The sequence below is a fragment of the Notolepis coatsorum genome, assembly GCF_963971535.1.
Source record: "Notolepis coatsorum genome assembly, chromosome: 6".
Classification (NCBI taxonomy): domain Eukaryota; kingdom Metazoa; phylum Chordata; class Actinopteri; order Aulopiformes; family Paralepididae; genus Notolepis; species Notolepis coatsorum.
In genome coordinates, this window is record NC_140170.1 from 10,382,317 (window position 1) to 10,398,480 (window position 16,164).

Consider the following 16,164-nt stretch of genomic DNA (forward strand, 5'->3'; position numbering starts at 1 on the left):
ATGTTCGCGCTCGCTAAGCGTCTGTGCTTGGAGTCGATCGCGTTCGGTTGAGGCTGCCAGGGTGGCGATAAAGGCCTGCGCCAGCATCTTGTCCGCCTCGCTGGGGGAAGACACTGGTAGAGGTGATCGGCTTCTGGTAGTACTCGTTGGAGATCCGTTCTCCTGTCGCGTACAGAGGAGGTCTATCTCCTGGGTGCGCGTCTCTTCTTGTGGTGGGTTGGGTTCCGTCCCTGGAGGGCTTTCTTTATCCTGGAGCTCTCCGGGGACTACCTCGTCGACGTTGGCGGGGGGTAAAGTCATGTCAGGTCCCTCCTGGTCCCCCCCGTGAGCTTGGTCAGTTACGTTAGAACCCACTAGGGTCTCTACTGGCGGGGTCGCCTGGTCGGTAGGGTTTGACATACTTTTACTATCCGCTTTTTCCGCATTTAACGTCTGTAGAAAGCTAGGTAGTAGACTGGCAGCGTAGTCCTCTAGGTAATGAGGTGGCTGCCGTCTGCGCTGCGGGCGATCTATTTTAGGAGAACCGTTTGTGGAGTGTTCATCATTGGCCATGTCAATATTAATATTATATTAATATTACGCTAGTTACCCTCCGGCTCGAAGGACCAATTGTAACTGAGGGGTACAATTCCCTGACTGTATTAAATAAGTATGGTATCATTAAACCACTACTGTCTTATGTACATTACTACTGGCCATACAGTACACAGGTATATGATATGAACACTTCCACAATGACACGGTTCCACAAAAATCTTGGTTAGAATAATATTTATTAGCAGCAATAATAGTAGATTACATTACTTTACTTAGAGTCGCGCTTGTAAGGCGAAGAATGTGCGTGAGTAAGTCAAGAGCGTAAGTCCATTATAATATTACGCAGGAGATAATGAATACCACCTGTATCTTAGGAATTATATCTATGGTACACTAGTAGGGCAGCGGGAGATACTAGTAGGGTCCCTCCGGTTGTAGGCCAGCAAGGGGAGAGGATTTGTCGGTAGCAAAGTCTGGGTCAACGAAGAATAGGGAGACTCCAGGTACATCTCTTGATCCGCAGACGAATAACAGCTATTCTCCGGCATGCAGCTCCGCATGGAAGAAAGCTAGCCAGCCTCAGGCGTCTTAGAGGCGGGCTCGACGTTGCTCCTCACAGGGTAAATCCCACACAATTGTGGGTGTAGACGATTCTCCGCTCCATCAGCTACAGGACCAAAGCAAATATAATCCAGCCGAAAAGGGCTATGTAGTCGTCGGGTAGGTTATCCAGTGTACATGTCCACACGGTCCTCGTCTAGGGCTCCTCGGATGAAGGCGCCAGGTTAAGCTGCCCAGCCTGGATAAGCACACTAGCTGGTACGAGGAAACGTTGGTAATGCTGGTCACTGTAGAACGGTAGCCGCACGATACACTATACATAAATAGACTATTACTGAATTAATAGAATAGGTCGAACTCGACGGTACAGCGTTAAACTCTGATACTTCAGCTATCAATTCGCACGCGGTCTCAATGCTCTATTTGGGGCCAAACGGGCCCTACTTCACCGCACGTTGTATCGTGGGTGAGGCTTCACTTGGGTAACTCGAACTACTTCTGTATTCACCTGCGCCATATTTATACGTTAGGTGAACAAACTAGTACCAGCCTTATTCCTGTCTCGTATTCTTGCGCAGAGCCGTTCATGTCCAGGCATGTCTTTGGCGGTGACTTTGAACTAGACCTTGGGGGTATGGCAGTGGCGCCTAAGGGACCGCTGTCCAATAGGAGAACGAAATATTATGGTCTGTACTAGGTAAAGGGATATTCCGTGTATATGTACAAAGAATACACAAGGGATATCAGACGATATACAAATATTATGCAATATATATCAATTAGTAAATATATATATTCGGTTTAATCTGATCCTTCGTAACACAGATAGTAGGGGTCTTGAGGGTGTGTAGTTAGAAGATGCAGAGCGTAGGGGTCTTGAGGGTGTGTAGTTAGAAGATGCAGAGCGTAGGGGTCTTGAGGGTGTGTAGTTAGAAGATGCAGAGCGTAGGGGTCTTGAGGGTGTGAAGTTAGAAGATGTAGAGCGTAGGGGTCTTGAGGGTGTGTAGTTAGAAGATGCATAGCGTAGGGGTCTTGAGGGTGTGTAGTTAGAAGATGCAGAGCGTAGGGGTCTTGAGGGTGTGAAGTTAGAAGATGTAGAGCGTAGGGGTCTTGAAGGTGTGTAGTTAGAAGATGCAGATAGTAGGGGTCTTGAGGGTGTGAAGTTAGAAGATGTAGAGCGTAGGGGTCTTGAAGGTGTGTAGTTAGAAGATGCAGATAGTAGGGGTCTTGAAGGTGTGTAGTTAGAAGATGCAGAGCGTAGGGGTCTTGAGGGTGTGTAGTTAGAAGATGCAGAGCGGAGGGGTCTTGAGGGTGTGTAGTTAGAAGATGCAGAGCGGAGGGGTCTTGAGGGTGTGTAGTTAGAAGATGCAGAGCGTAGGGGTCTTGAGGGTGTGTAGTTAGAAGATGCAGATAGTAGGGGTCTTGAGGGTGTGTAGTTAGAAGATGCAGAGCGGAGGGGTCTTGAGGGTGTGTAGTTAGAAGATGCAGAGCGGAGGGGTCTTGAGGGTGTGTAGTTAGAAGATGCAGAGCGTAGGGGTCTTGAGGGTGTGTAGTTAGAAGATGCAGATAGTAGGGGTCTTGAGGGTGTGTAGTTAGAAGATGCAGAGCGGAGGGGTCTTGAGGGTGTGTAGTTAGAAGATGCAGAGCGGAGGGGTCTTGAGGGTGTGTAGTTAGAGACCATTGACCGGAGGTAGGAGGGAGCCGTTCCCCTCGCTGCACGGCATGCCAGGTCAAGGACCTTGAAGCGGATTTGTGCAGCAATGGGAAGCCAGTGCAGCTCTCTGAGAAGTGGGGTAACGTGGGTTGACTTTGCTGGGCTGGAGTTCAGGCGGGCGGCTGCGTTCTGTACGAGTTGATGTGGCTTGGTGGCGGCTATACAATGCTTTGCAGTAGTCGAGGCGCGACATGACTGTTGGCATACTTTTTCATTTGATTTCAAACTCGAAAGGCAACTGAGGTTTTGCCTCATTTACAGTCACATCGAGTGTACATACATAAATAAGCATAAAAGCATATCAAATCATAACAAAGAGACAACAAGACGAGGCAAAGAGCAAGGATAACAAATCAATTAAAACAAATACAACTTGATTGACGCTGGTTGGAGATCACGGTTTTAAACTCTGCAACAGAGGGGAGAAATTATTATTATTTATTATTATTAGCTTTAAGGACTGTTGGAGTTCATTCCATGAGCATCATAGCAACATGCAGATTTACCTGTTCAGAGCAAACTCAGGGGACCTTAAGGACCAGCCAGTCACTAGAAGGGGTTCCATAGGTTCCAACATTCCATTCCAATAATGATGTAATATATGGAGGTAGCTTACCAATAATGATGTAATATAAGCAGGTAGCTTACCAATAATGATGTAGTATAAGGAGGTAGCTTACCAATAATGATGTAATATAAGGAGGTAGCTTACCAATAATGATGTAGTATAAGGAGGTAGCTTACCAATAATGATGTAGTATAAGAAGGTAGCTTACCAATAATGATGTAGTATAAGGAGGTAGCTTACCAATAATGATGTAGTATAAGGAGGTAGCTTACATTTACATTTAGTCATTTAGCTGACGCTTTTATCCAAAGCGACTTACAAGTTCTGTACGACAAGACAGCAAGAAGGGCACAACTCTATCAGCTGAGTAACAATGTTCATCAAAGTGTTGCGTGTTACAGTGTAGGTTAGTTTATTAGGACAAGTGCATGACAGTAAGGTTAGTCAGGGTTAGATTTTTTTTGTTTATTTTTTTTATCATTTCAGATAATGGTTGAAGAAGTGAGTCTTTAGTCGACGGCGAAAGATTGGACGGGATTTGGCTGTCCTAACTGGGATGGGTAGTTCATTCCACCATTGTGGGGCAAGGACTGAGAATAGGCGGCTTCTCTTTGATGACCCTCCGGGAGCTTGGATAGGAGTAGGTCTGAGGCGGCCAGAAGATGCAGAGCGTAGGGGTCTTGAGGGTGTGTAGTTAGAGACCATTGACCGGAGGTAGGCGGGAGCAGTTCCCTTTGCCGCACGGTATGCTAGGTCGAGGGCCTTGAAGCGGATACGTGCAGCAATGGGGAGCCAGTGCAGGTCCCTAAGAAGTGGGGTGACATGGGCCGACTTCGGTAGGTTTGAGATCAGGCGGGCCGCTGCGTTTTGAATGAGTTGAAGAGGCTTGGTGGCAGTGGCCAGGAGGCCAGCTAGCAGTGCGTTGCAGTAGTCGAGGCGGGAGATGACTGTTGATTGGACGAGGAGTTGGGTGGCTTCTTTTGTCAGGAAGGGGCGTATCCTTCTGACGTTGCTCAGGAGGAATCTGCAGGTTCTGGTTGTCGCTGCGATGTGAGCAGAGAAGTTCAACTGGTCGTTGAGGACAACACCAAGGTTCTTGGCGGTCGGGGACGCGGTCACAGCTGCATTCTCGACTGTGATGGAGAGGTCGGTCAGGGGGGAGGATTTGGCCGGCAGGTGGAGCAATTCTGTTTTGCTTAGGTTCAGTTTGAGGTGGTTGGTCGTCATCCAGGCGGAGATGTCGGACAGACAGGCCGAGATCCGCTCAGAGACGTGGATATCTGAGGGAGGGAAGAAGAGCTTACCAACAATGATGTAGTATAAGGAGGTAGCTTACCAATAATGATGTAGTATAAGGAGGCAGCTTACCAATAATGATGTAGAATAAGGAGGTAGCTTACCAATAATGATGTAGTATAAGGAGGCAGCTTACCAATAATGATGTAGAATAAGGAGGTAGCTTACCAATAATGATGTAGTATAAGGAGGTAGCTTACCAATAATGATGTAATATAAGGAGGTAGCTTACCAATAATGATGTAGTATAAGGAGGTAGCTTACCAATAATGATGTAATATAAGGAGGTAGCTTACCAATACTGATGTAGTATAATGAGGTAGCTCACCAATCATGATGTAGTATAAGGAGGTAGCTTACCAATAATTATGTAGTATAAGGAGGTAGCTTACCAATAATGATGTAATATAAGGAGGTAGCTTACCAATAATGATGTAGTATAAGGAGGTAGCTTACCAATAATGATGTAATATAAGGAGGTAGCTTACCAATACTGATGTAGTATAATGAGGTAGCTCACCAATCATGATGTAGTATAAGGAGGTAGCTTACCAATAATGATGTAGTATAAGGAGGTAGCTTACCAATAATGATGTAGTATAAGGAGGTAGCTTGCCAATAATGATGTAGTTTAAGGAGGTAGCTTACCAATAATGTTGTAGTATAAGGAGGTAGCTCACCAATAATGATGTAGTATACGGAGATAGCTTACCAATAATGATGTAGTATAAGGAGGTAGCTTACCAATAATGATGTGGTATAAGGAGGTAGCTTATAAATAATGATGTAGTATAAGGAGGTAGCTTACCAATAATGATGTAGTATAAGGAGGTAGCTTACCAATAATGATGTAGTATAAGGAGGTAGCTTACCAATAATGATGTAGTCTAACGAGGTAGCTCACCAATAATGATGTAGTATACGGAGGTAGCTTACCAATAATGATGTAGTATAAGGAGGTAGCTTACCAATAATGATGTAGTATAAGGAGGTAGCTTATAAATAATGATGTAGTATAAGGAGGTAGCTTACCAATAATGATGTAGTATGAGGAGGTAGCTTACCAATAATGATGTAGTATAAGGAGGTAGCTTACCAATAATGATGTAGTATAAGGAGGTAGCTTATCAATAATGATTAGTATAAGGAGGTATACCTTACCAATAATGATGTAGTATAAGGAGATAGCTTACCAATAATGATGTAGTATAAGGAGGTAGCTTACCAATAATGATGTAGTATAAGGAGGTAGCTTACCAATAATGATGTAGTATAAGGAGGTAGCTTAACAATAATGATGTAGTATAAGGAGGTAGTTTACCAATAATGATTAGTATAAGGAGGTATACCTTACCAATAATGATGTAGTATAAGGAGATAGCTTACCAATAATGATGTAGTATAAGGAGGTAGCTTACCAATAATGATGTAGTATAAGGAGGTAGCTTACCAATAATGATGTAGTATAAGGAGGTAGCTTACCAATAATGATGTAGTGTAAGGAGGTAGCTTACCAATAATGATGTAGTATAAGGAGGTAGCTTATCAATAATGATGTAGTATAAGGAGGTAGCTTACCAATAATGATGTAGTATAAGGAGGTAGCTTACCAATAATGATGTAGTATAAGGAGGTAGCTTACCAATAATGATGTAGTATAAGGAGGTAGCTTACCAATAATGATGTAGTATATGGAGGTAGCTTACCAATAATGATGTAGTATAAGGAGGTAGCTTACCAATAATGATGTAGTATAAGGAGGTAGCTTACCAATAATGATGTAGTATATGGAGGTAGCTTACCAATAATGATGTAGTATAAGGAGGTAGCTTACCAATAATGATGTAGTATAAGGAGGTAGCTTACCAATAATGATGTAGTATATGGAGGTAGCTTACCAATAATGATGTAGTATAAGGAGGTAGCTTACCAATAATGATGTAGTATAAGGAGGTAGCTTACCAATAATGATGTAGTATAAGGAGGTAGCTTACCAATAATAATGTAGTGTAAGGAGGTAGCTTACCAATAATGATGTAGTATAAGGAGGTAGCTTATCAATAATGATGTAGTATAAGGAGGTAGCTTACCAATAATGATGTAGTATAAGGAGGTAGCTTACCAATAATGATGTAGTATAAGGAGGTAGCTTACCAATAATGATGTAGTATAAGGAGGTAGTTTACCAATAATGATGTAGTATATGGAGGTAGCTTACCAATAATGATGTAGTATAAGGAGGTAGCTTACCAATAATGATGTAGTATAAGGAGGTAGCTTACCAATAATGATGTAGTATATGGAGGTAGCTTACCAATAATGATGTAGTATAAGGAGGTAGCTTACCAATAATGATGTAGTATAAGGAGGTAGCTTACCAATAATGATGTAGTATATGGAGGTAGCTTACCAATAATGATGTAGTATAAGGAGGTAGCATACCAATAATGATGTAGTATAAGGAGGTAGCTTACCAATAATGATGTAGTATAAGGAGGTAGCTTACCAATAATGATGTAGTATAAGGAGGTAGCTTACCAATAAGGGCCTTAAAAATGAACAAGTACCAGTGTGTGTTGCGCCTCTCCGTCAGAGAGGACCAGCCAACCTTCTCATAAAGGACAGAGTGACGAGTGTCGTATCTGTCATTAGTGATGAGTGATGGACAGAGTCAGGATTTAAGGGTTGAGGCCACAGCATGCCTATAGATTACATCACCATAGTCCAAGACTGATAAGAAAACTGCTTCGACAACTCTCTTCCTACTAATCAAAGGAAAGCTGGTTCTGTTTCTGTAAAGGAAGACAATTTTCTGTCGCAACCTGGAGGCAAGGTTGCCCACATGGAATCTTTATGTAAATGTCACCAGGTCACCTGTCGCTGTTACACCACCTCGACACGCTCGCTGCCTCAGGAGCTCCCCCTGGAGGTTACCTGACGCTATTACACCACCTTGACACACGCGCTGCCTCAGGAGCTCCCCCCGGTGGTTACCTGTCGCTATTACACCACCTCGACACACGCGCTGCCTCAGGAGCTCCCCCCGGAGGTTACCTGTCGCTATTACACCACCTCGACACACGCCCGGCCTCAGGAGCTCCCCCCGGTGGTTACCTGTCGCTGTTACACCGCCTCGACACACGCTCGGCCTCAGGAGCTCCCCCGGTGGTTACCTGTCGCTGTTACACCACCTCGACACACGCCCGGCCTCAGGAGCTCCCCCCGGTGGTTACTAGGGGTGGGAATCACCAGTTTAATCACGATACGATACGATATCGATTCTTTGGACAACGATACGATATTATCCGATATCACACAGTCTGCCACGATACGATATGATACGATTCGATTCAGGTGCCTGCGATCGATATGAGACGATATTATGTGCCCATTTAATACAATCAGTAACATTTAAATCAACAAAAAAAAGGCAATGGAAATATCATGACATTTTTATTTTTGAGCTCTTCCAGACATTTAAATGAAAAACAATCTATTGTTTTTAATACAAATAGACCTCCTGTTCACTGTTTTTGGTTCATTTTTCTTTTTTTCTCTCTCGATATTAATATCCTATTCACTGTCACAGAGCTGTATTTTGGCTGGAAAAGCATATTGGGAGTCCCAAGGTGCAGTACCGGCCAGATCCTGTTAGTGGGGCTATCCCCGAGAATGCACCCTCCCAGTCCCCACTTCTCTCTGCCTATGGCGCTGGGTTAGCTTGTTAGCTCACGCTAAAGTAACGTTATCTTCGATCTTTAACGCGACCTGGGCATAATGGAGTGACGAGGATTGCAAAGCAGGTTAGATGCATTGGACCCGTTGTGGAATAAAACAGCAGGGACATGTTTTGGGTCACAGAATAGGCACACTAGTGACGCTCTAGACGCTACTGCTGTTGATGTTAACGGAGTTTGAGTTTCACAACACTGGGCGCGGGGCGATGACGTCGCCGTCGCCGGATTTTCAAAATAAGAGTATCGCAATATGAATCGATCTTTTTACGTGGCATCGATCCTATTTGATTATTGATAATAGATCGATATATCGATCTGGATCGATGTATTGTCCCACCCCTAGTGGTTACCTGTATCTGTTACACCACCTCGACACACGCCCGGCCTCAGGAGCTCCCCCGGTGGTTACCTGTCGCTGTTACACCGCCTCGACACACGCTCGGCCTCAGGAGCTCCCCCGGTGGTTACCTGTCGCTGTTACACCACCTCGACACACGCCCGGCCTCAGGAGCTCCCCCCGGTGGTTACCTGTATCTGTTACACCACCTCGACACACGCCCGGCCTCAGGAGCTCCCCCGGTGGTTACCTGTCGCTGTTACACCGCCTCGACACACGCTCGGCCTCAGGAGCTCCCCCGGTGGTTACCTGTCGCTGTTACACCACCTCGACACACGCCCGGCCTCAGGAGCTCCCCCCGGTGGTTACCTGTATCTGTTACACCACCTCGACACACGCCCGGCCTCAGGAGCTCCCCCCGGTGGTTACCTGTATCTGTTACACCACCTCGACACACGCCCGGCCTCAGGAGCTCCCCCCCGGAGGTTACTTGTCGCTGTTACACCACCTCGACACACGCGCTGCCTCAGGAGCTCCCCCTGGAGGTTACCTGTCGCTATTACACCACCTCGACACACGCGCTGCCGATGGGAGTATAAACGCTGACCTGCCCTGAGGACAGCGCCAGTTTGTTCTACCGGGAACAGTAGGTTGCGTCGTACCGTTTGACTATTTTGTCTAAATCCCTGTTTAATTCGTATTTGTATTTACTGGCTGGTTGACTAACCTTCGTCTTGTTTTGATTCACGTTTGTATTTACTGGCTGGTTGACTAACCTTCGTCTTGTTTTGATTCACGTTTGTATTTACTGGCTGGTTAACTAACCTTTGTTTAGTCTCTCTTTTGTCTAGTGTGGGGACACCGTTCCCGAGCCACCCCACGCTCGTGTTTTTCCCGCTCGCCTTGACTGCCCGGTATTTTTTTACCCCCTCGCTTTCCCCCGTTTTTTCTCTCTCTCTCGCCTGCCCCCTCGTCTTCAGACCCCGGACCCCCGCCCATTCCCAGGAGTTGTTTTTGACTGCCTTGGCGCACCACATAAACGCAACACGGGAAGACCCCATTTACATTGTTAAAACCCACTCACATAGTCCCCAGCATACATTTTTCAAGTGCAAAAGCTAATGGGGGATCCTAAATCAACATAAACACATACAGACACATTGATTAATTACATGCATCATTAACCGTCTGTAGTGTGGTAGTGAAGGGGTTTCTGTAGTGTGGTAGTGAAAGGGTTAATTTTAGGGATGTTCGATATTGGCTTTTTTACCAATATCCGATATACCGATATTGTCCAACTCTTAATTTCCGATACCGATATCAACCGATACCGATATATGCAGGGTCCCCCCCCCCAAAAAAACGGAATAATTTCAGGTAATTAACATTACATATCTCTTGTCATGGAATTAACACAACATTATGCATACTTTTGACAATAAAAAAAAATAAGAATTAGTTCTTACTTGCTTGCCTGGGTAAATAAAGGTTAAATAAATGTAAAAAAAAAAGAAGAAAAAAACGTTTGCTTTTTTTTTAAACAATACAGATATTTTCCAATATTACATTTTAATGCCAATATCGGCCGATCTTTATTTCAATTTATTTATTTATTTATTTATTTTAATCTGTATTCCAACTCTTAAGAGCGGGAAAATCAAAAAAAAAAAAAAAAAACAAGCATTACCCGAGAAATCTCGGGTCTGGCGCCCAGCGCATGGCGAGTTAACCCAGACTATCTCGGGTTTGGCCTCCAGTGAGTTAAGACACTGAGGTTACCCTAATTTACAGCGACGACAAATTTACGAAAAAACAAGACATAGTTTGTCTTCCATTTTCATACATATCGGCACAATAAATAAGAATAAACAATAAAAAACTGTTACAAGTCGACACACAGTGGTCGGAGATCATACTTTTAGATGCAGCGAGAGAAGGAAGAACCTTCAGCTTCAGAGTCAGTCGGAGGACGTTCCAGGATGAGTCAATCAACTAGGCTGCAGTAAAAAACTCAAAACCAGGTTCTCAAACATAAACATAAAGACGGAGAACACGCTCATCACAGACAAGCTGGATGTAGCCAATTACTTAAACACTTTCTTCACAAACATAGCCACAACACTGGTAAACAAACTACCCTCCCACTCAGGGCAGTATGGGGTAGAACACATAGTAGCATACTACATGAACCTAGGCGTCCACAAAGACGACTTCAAACTGGAAATAGTAACTACAGATGAGGTACTCAAAAAACTGAGCGCCCTCCAACCAAACAAGGCCACTGGCCATGACAACATCCCCTCCAAATTCCTCAGAGACTCAGCAGCAGCCATCACCCCAGTCATCACACACATAATAAACCTCTCCATAAAACAGGGACACGTCCCCAAGGACTTCAAAATTGCGAGAGTAACACCCCTGCACAAAAAGGGCAGCAAATTAGACCCGGGTAACTACCGCCCTGTTTCTATCCTTACATCCATCTCGAAAGTCATGGAAAAAATAGTATACGAACAGATCGAAAAGTACCTCGCGGAAAAAAAATCTAATCTACGAATTCCAATCTGGCTTCAGAACATCCCACTCCACTGACACATGCCTTCTCTACTTGAACGACCACATCAAACAAGAGGTGGACGCGGGCAAATACTGCGGCATGGTCATGCTGGACCTACAAAAGGCCTTCGACACTGTCAATCACACCATTCTGATTGACAAGCTAAAAGCAATTGGTGAGCTGGATACAATCCTACCTGGAGGGGAGGGAACAGATGGTGGAAGTAAACGGTACCCTATCCCCCCCCCTCACAGTGAGCTGTGGTGTTCCACAAGGAAGCATACTAGGACCGCTACTATTCCTAATTTATGCAAATGACATGTCGTCAGCTTGTGACTGCAACTTGTTCCTGTTTGCGGACGACTCAGCCCTGCTGGTCTCTGACAAGAACAAGTTACAGGTTGAAAAAGCCCTCAGCTCGGAACTAGGCAAAATCTGCATATGGCTCGCCGACAACAAACTATCATTACACATGGGCAAAACAGAGTCCATTCTCTTCGGTTCAAATAACAAACTCAGCAAGACCGACGGCTTCTCGGTTACAGTGGGTGACAATATTATCACAAGGAAAGATGAAATTACCTACCTGGGTTCCATCCTAGAGGCTAATCTTTCCTGTGACAAAATGGCATCCAATGTAATAAAAAAAGTCAACCAACGAACGCGATTCTTGTACCGGATCTCCTCTCTGGTAAACAAGAATACCCTGAAGACTCTAGCAGGAGCACTCATTCAAGGGTACTACGACTATGCTTGCACCTCATGGTACCAAAGCACCTCAAAGGCACTAAAAAACAAATTACAAACATCTCAAAACAAGCTAGTCAGACTACTACTTGACCTGACTCCTAGAACCCACCTCACCCCTGCCCACTTTGACAACCTAGGATGGCTTAGAGTAGACGACAGAGTACAGCAACTTGCAATGGGCCTGGTCTACAAGATACACTACGCGACCAAGGTACCCATGTACATGTCAAAATACTTCCCAAAGGTCAGTGAATACCACGATCACAACACCAGAGGGAGCTCCACAAATCATGTAAAACCCAGATTCGGCTCAAACAAGGGACTAAACACGTTTCGCAATTATGCCACATCAATGTGGAACGCCCTGCCTAAAGCTGTAAAGGAATGTGAATCACTACCCACCTTCAAAAACACTCTCAAAAAACACCTACGTGAGACTGCAATTCGAAACTGGCCCCTACAAATGTCCTAACCTAGTTGTACAGTAAATGACCAAGTAAGGCTTTGTCAATATTCCAATGTACAGTGTAAAATGTGTGTGTGTCCCCTACCCAACCCCCCCCCCCCCCCCCTCCAATGTACAGCCCTCACCCAACCCCACCCCACCAACCTCCTCCAATGTACAGTTTCTACGCCAAATGTATATACACTCCTTTTCTGGACACTTTTGTATCACAAACAGTACTGTATTTGCAAATCTGATATGTCATAAATGTATAGATGTAGCAGTACTGTCTATCTGTATGTCATGTATGTCATATATGTTATGATGAATTGAAAATGGGGGACCCTGGTGTAAACAAGTCGAAAGTCTTTCTCTGGTCTGCATCCCCTTAACAATTGTATGTATTGAGATGTACTGTACTGTACCCTTTCTGCAATCTGTTAATACACTTTTCAATCAATCAATCAATCAATGGAAGCATCAAAGGAGAAAGTTGTTCTTCCTGGTTCAGAGCAGAACTGGAGGAACCCTGAGAACCAACCACAGGAAGAGAGTTTAGACACGGCGGTGGCAGGCAGAGTAGTTACCACGGCAACTAAACAGTCAGTACCGGGTCAGAGGATGAGTCAGATGGAATCAAGCTGACATCCATCTCTCCCCTTATACCTCCACCTCCTCATCCATCTCTCTCTCCTCCACCTCCTCAGCCAGCTCTGCGCAGCTCGACGCCGCAGTCCACGCTGCTCTCCTCTAGCCTCCGTCATCAGCTCTCTCCTCGCGACGCGCGCTCATCCATCTCTCTCCTCTCTAGCCTCCTCATCCATCTCTCGCTCCTCTCGACGCGCGTCAGCCAGCTCTCTCCTCTACCTCCTCATCCATCTCTCTCTCCTCTCTACCTCCTCATCCATCTCTCTCTCCTCTCTACCTCCTCATCCATCTCTCTCCTCTCTACCTCCTCATCCATCTCTCTCCTCGACCTCCTCATCCATCTCTCTCCTCTCTACCTCCTCATCCATCTCTCTCCTCTCTACCTCCTCATCCATCTCTCTCTCCTCTACCTCCTCATCCATCTCTCTCTCCTCTCTACCTCCTCATCCATCTCTCTCTCCTCTCTACCTCCTCATCCATCTCTCTCCTCCTCCACCTCCTCATCCATCTCTCTCCTCTCTACCTCCTCATCCATCTCTCTCCTCCTCCACCTCCTCATCCATCTCTCTCTCCTCTCTACCTCCTCATCCATCTCTCTCTCCTCTCTACCTCCTCATCCATCTCTCTCCTCTACCTCCTCATCCATCTCTCTCTCCTCTCTACCTCCTCATCCATCTCTCTCTCCTCTCTACCTCCTCATCCATCTCTCTCCTCTCTACCTCCTCATCCATCTCTCTCCTCTACCTCCTCATCCATCTCTCTCTCTCCTCTACCTCCTCACCCATCTCTCTCTCCTCTCTACCTCCTCATCCATCTCTCTCCTCTCTACCTCCTCATCCATCTCTCTCCTCTCTACCTCCTCATCCATCTCTCTCTCCTCTCTACCTCCTCATCCATCTATCTCTCCTCTCTACCTCCTCATCCATCTCTCTCCTCTACCTCCTCATCCATCTCTCTCTCCTCTCTACCTCCTCATCCATCTCTCTCCTCTACCTCCTCATCCATCTCTCTCTCCTCTCTACCTCCTCATCCATCTCTCTCTCCTCTCTACCTCCTCATCCATCTCTCTCTCCTCTCCACCTCCTCATCCATCTCTCTCCTCTCTACCTCCTCATCCATCTCTCTCCTCTACCTCCTCATCCATCTCTCTCTCCTCTCTACCTCCTCATCCATCTCTCTCTCCTCTCTACCTCCTCATCCATCTCTCTCTCCTCTCCACCTCCTCATCCATCTCTCTCCTCTCTACCTCCTCATCCATCTCTCTCTCCTCTCTACCTCCTCATCCATCTCTCTCTCCTCTCTACCTCCTCATCCATCTCTCTCTCCTCTCTACCTCCTCATCCATCTCTCTCTCCTCTCTACCTCCTCATCCATCTCTCTCTCCTCTCTACCTCCTCATCCATCTCTCTCTCCTCTACCTCCTCATCCATCTCTCTCTCCTCTCTACCTCCTCATCCATCTCTCTCTCCTCTACCTCCTCATCCATCTCTCTCTCCTCTCTACCTCCTCATCCATCTCTCTCTCCTCTCTACCTCCTCATCCATCTCTCTCTCCTCTCTACCTCCTCATCCATCTCTCTCTCCTCTCTACCTCCTCATCCATCTCTCTCCTCTACCTCCTCATCCATCTCTCTCTCCTCTCTACCTCCTCATCCATCTCTCTCTCCTCTACCTCCTCATCCATCTCTCTCTCCTCTCTACCTCCTCATCCATCTCTCTCTCCTCTCTACCTCCTCATCCATCTCTCTCTCCTCTCTACCTCCTCATCCATCTCTCTCTCCTCTCTACCTCCTCATCCATCTCTCTCCTCTACCTCCTCCTCATCCATCTCTCTCTCCTCTCTACATCCTCATCCATCTCTCTCTCCTCTCTACCTCCTCATCCATCTCTCTCTCCTCTCTACCTCCTCATCCATCTCTCTCTCCTCTCTACCTCCTCATCCATCTCTCTCTCCTCTCTACCTCCTCATCTATCTCTCTCTCCTCTCTACCTCCTCATCCATCTCTCTCCTCTACCTCCTCATCCATCTCTCTCTCCTCTCTACCTCCTCATCCATCTCTCTCTCCTCTCTACGTCCTCATCCATCTCTCTCTCCTCTCTACCTCCTCATCCATCTCTCTCCTCTCTACCTCCTCATCCATCTCTCTCCTCTACCTCCTCATCCATCTCTCTCTCCTCTCTACCTCCACATCCATCTCTCTCTCCTCTCTACCTCCTCATCCATCTCTCTCCTCTCTACCTCCTCATCCATCACTCTCCTCTACCTCCTCATCCATCTCTCTCTCCTCTCTACCTCCTCATCCATCTCTCTCCTCTCTACCTCCTCATCCATCTCTCTCTCCTCTCTACCTCCTCATCCATCTCTCTCTCCTCTCTACCTCCTCATCCATCTCTCTCCTCTCTACCTCCTCATCCATCTCTCTCCTCTCTACCTCCTCATCCATCTCTCTCCTCTACCTCCTCATCCATCTCTCTCCTCTCTACCTCCTCATCCATCTCTCTCTCCTCTCTACCTCCTCATCCATCTCTCTCTCCTCTCCACCTCCTCATCCATCTCTCTCTCCTCTCTACCTCCTCATCCATCTCTCTCTCCTCTCTACCTCCTCATCCATCTCTCTCTCCTCTCTACCTCCTCATCCATCTCTCTCTCCTCTCTACCTCCTCATCCATCTCTCTCTTCTCTCTACCTCCTCATCCATCTCTCTCTCCTCTCTACCTCCTCATCCATCTCTCTCTCCTCTACCTCCTCATCCATCTCTCTCTCCTCTCTACCTCCTCATCCATCTCTCTCCTCTCTACCTCCTCATCCATCTCTCTCTCCTCTCTACCTCCTCATCCATCTCTCTCCTCTCTACCTCCTCATCCATCTCTCTCTACTCTCTACCTCCTCATCCATCTCTCTCCTCTCTACCTCCTCATCCATCTCTCTCTCCTCTCTACCTCCTCATCCATCTCTCTCTCCTCTCTACCTCCTCATCCATCTCTCTCCTCTCTACCTCCTCATCCATCTCTCTC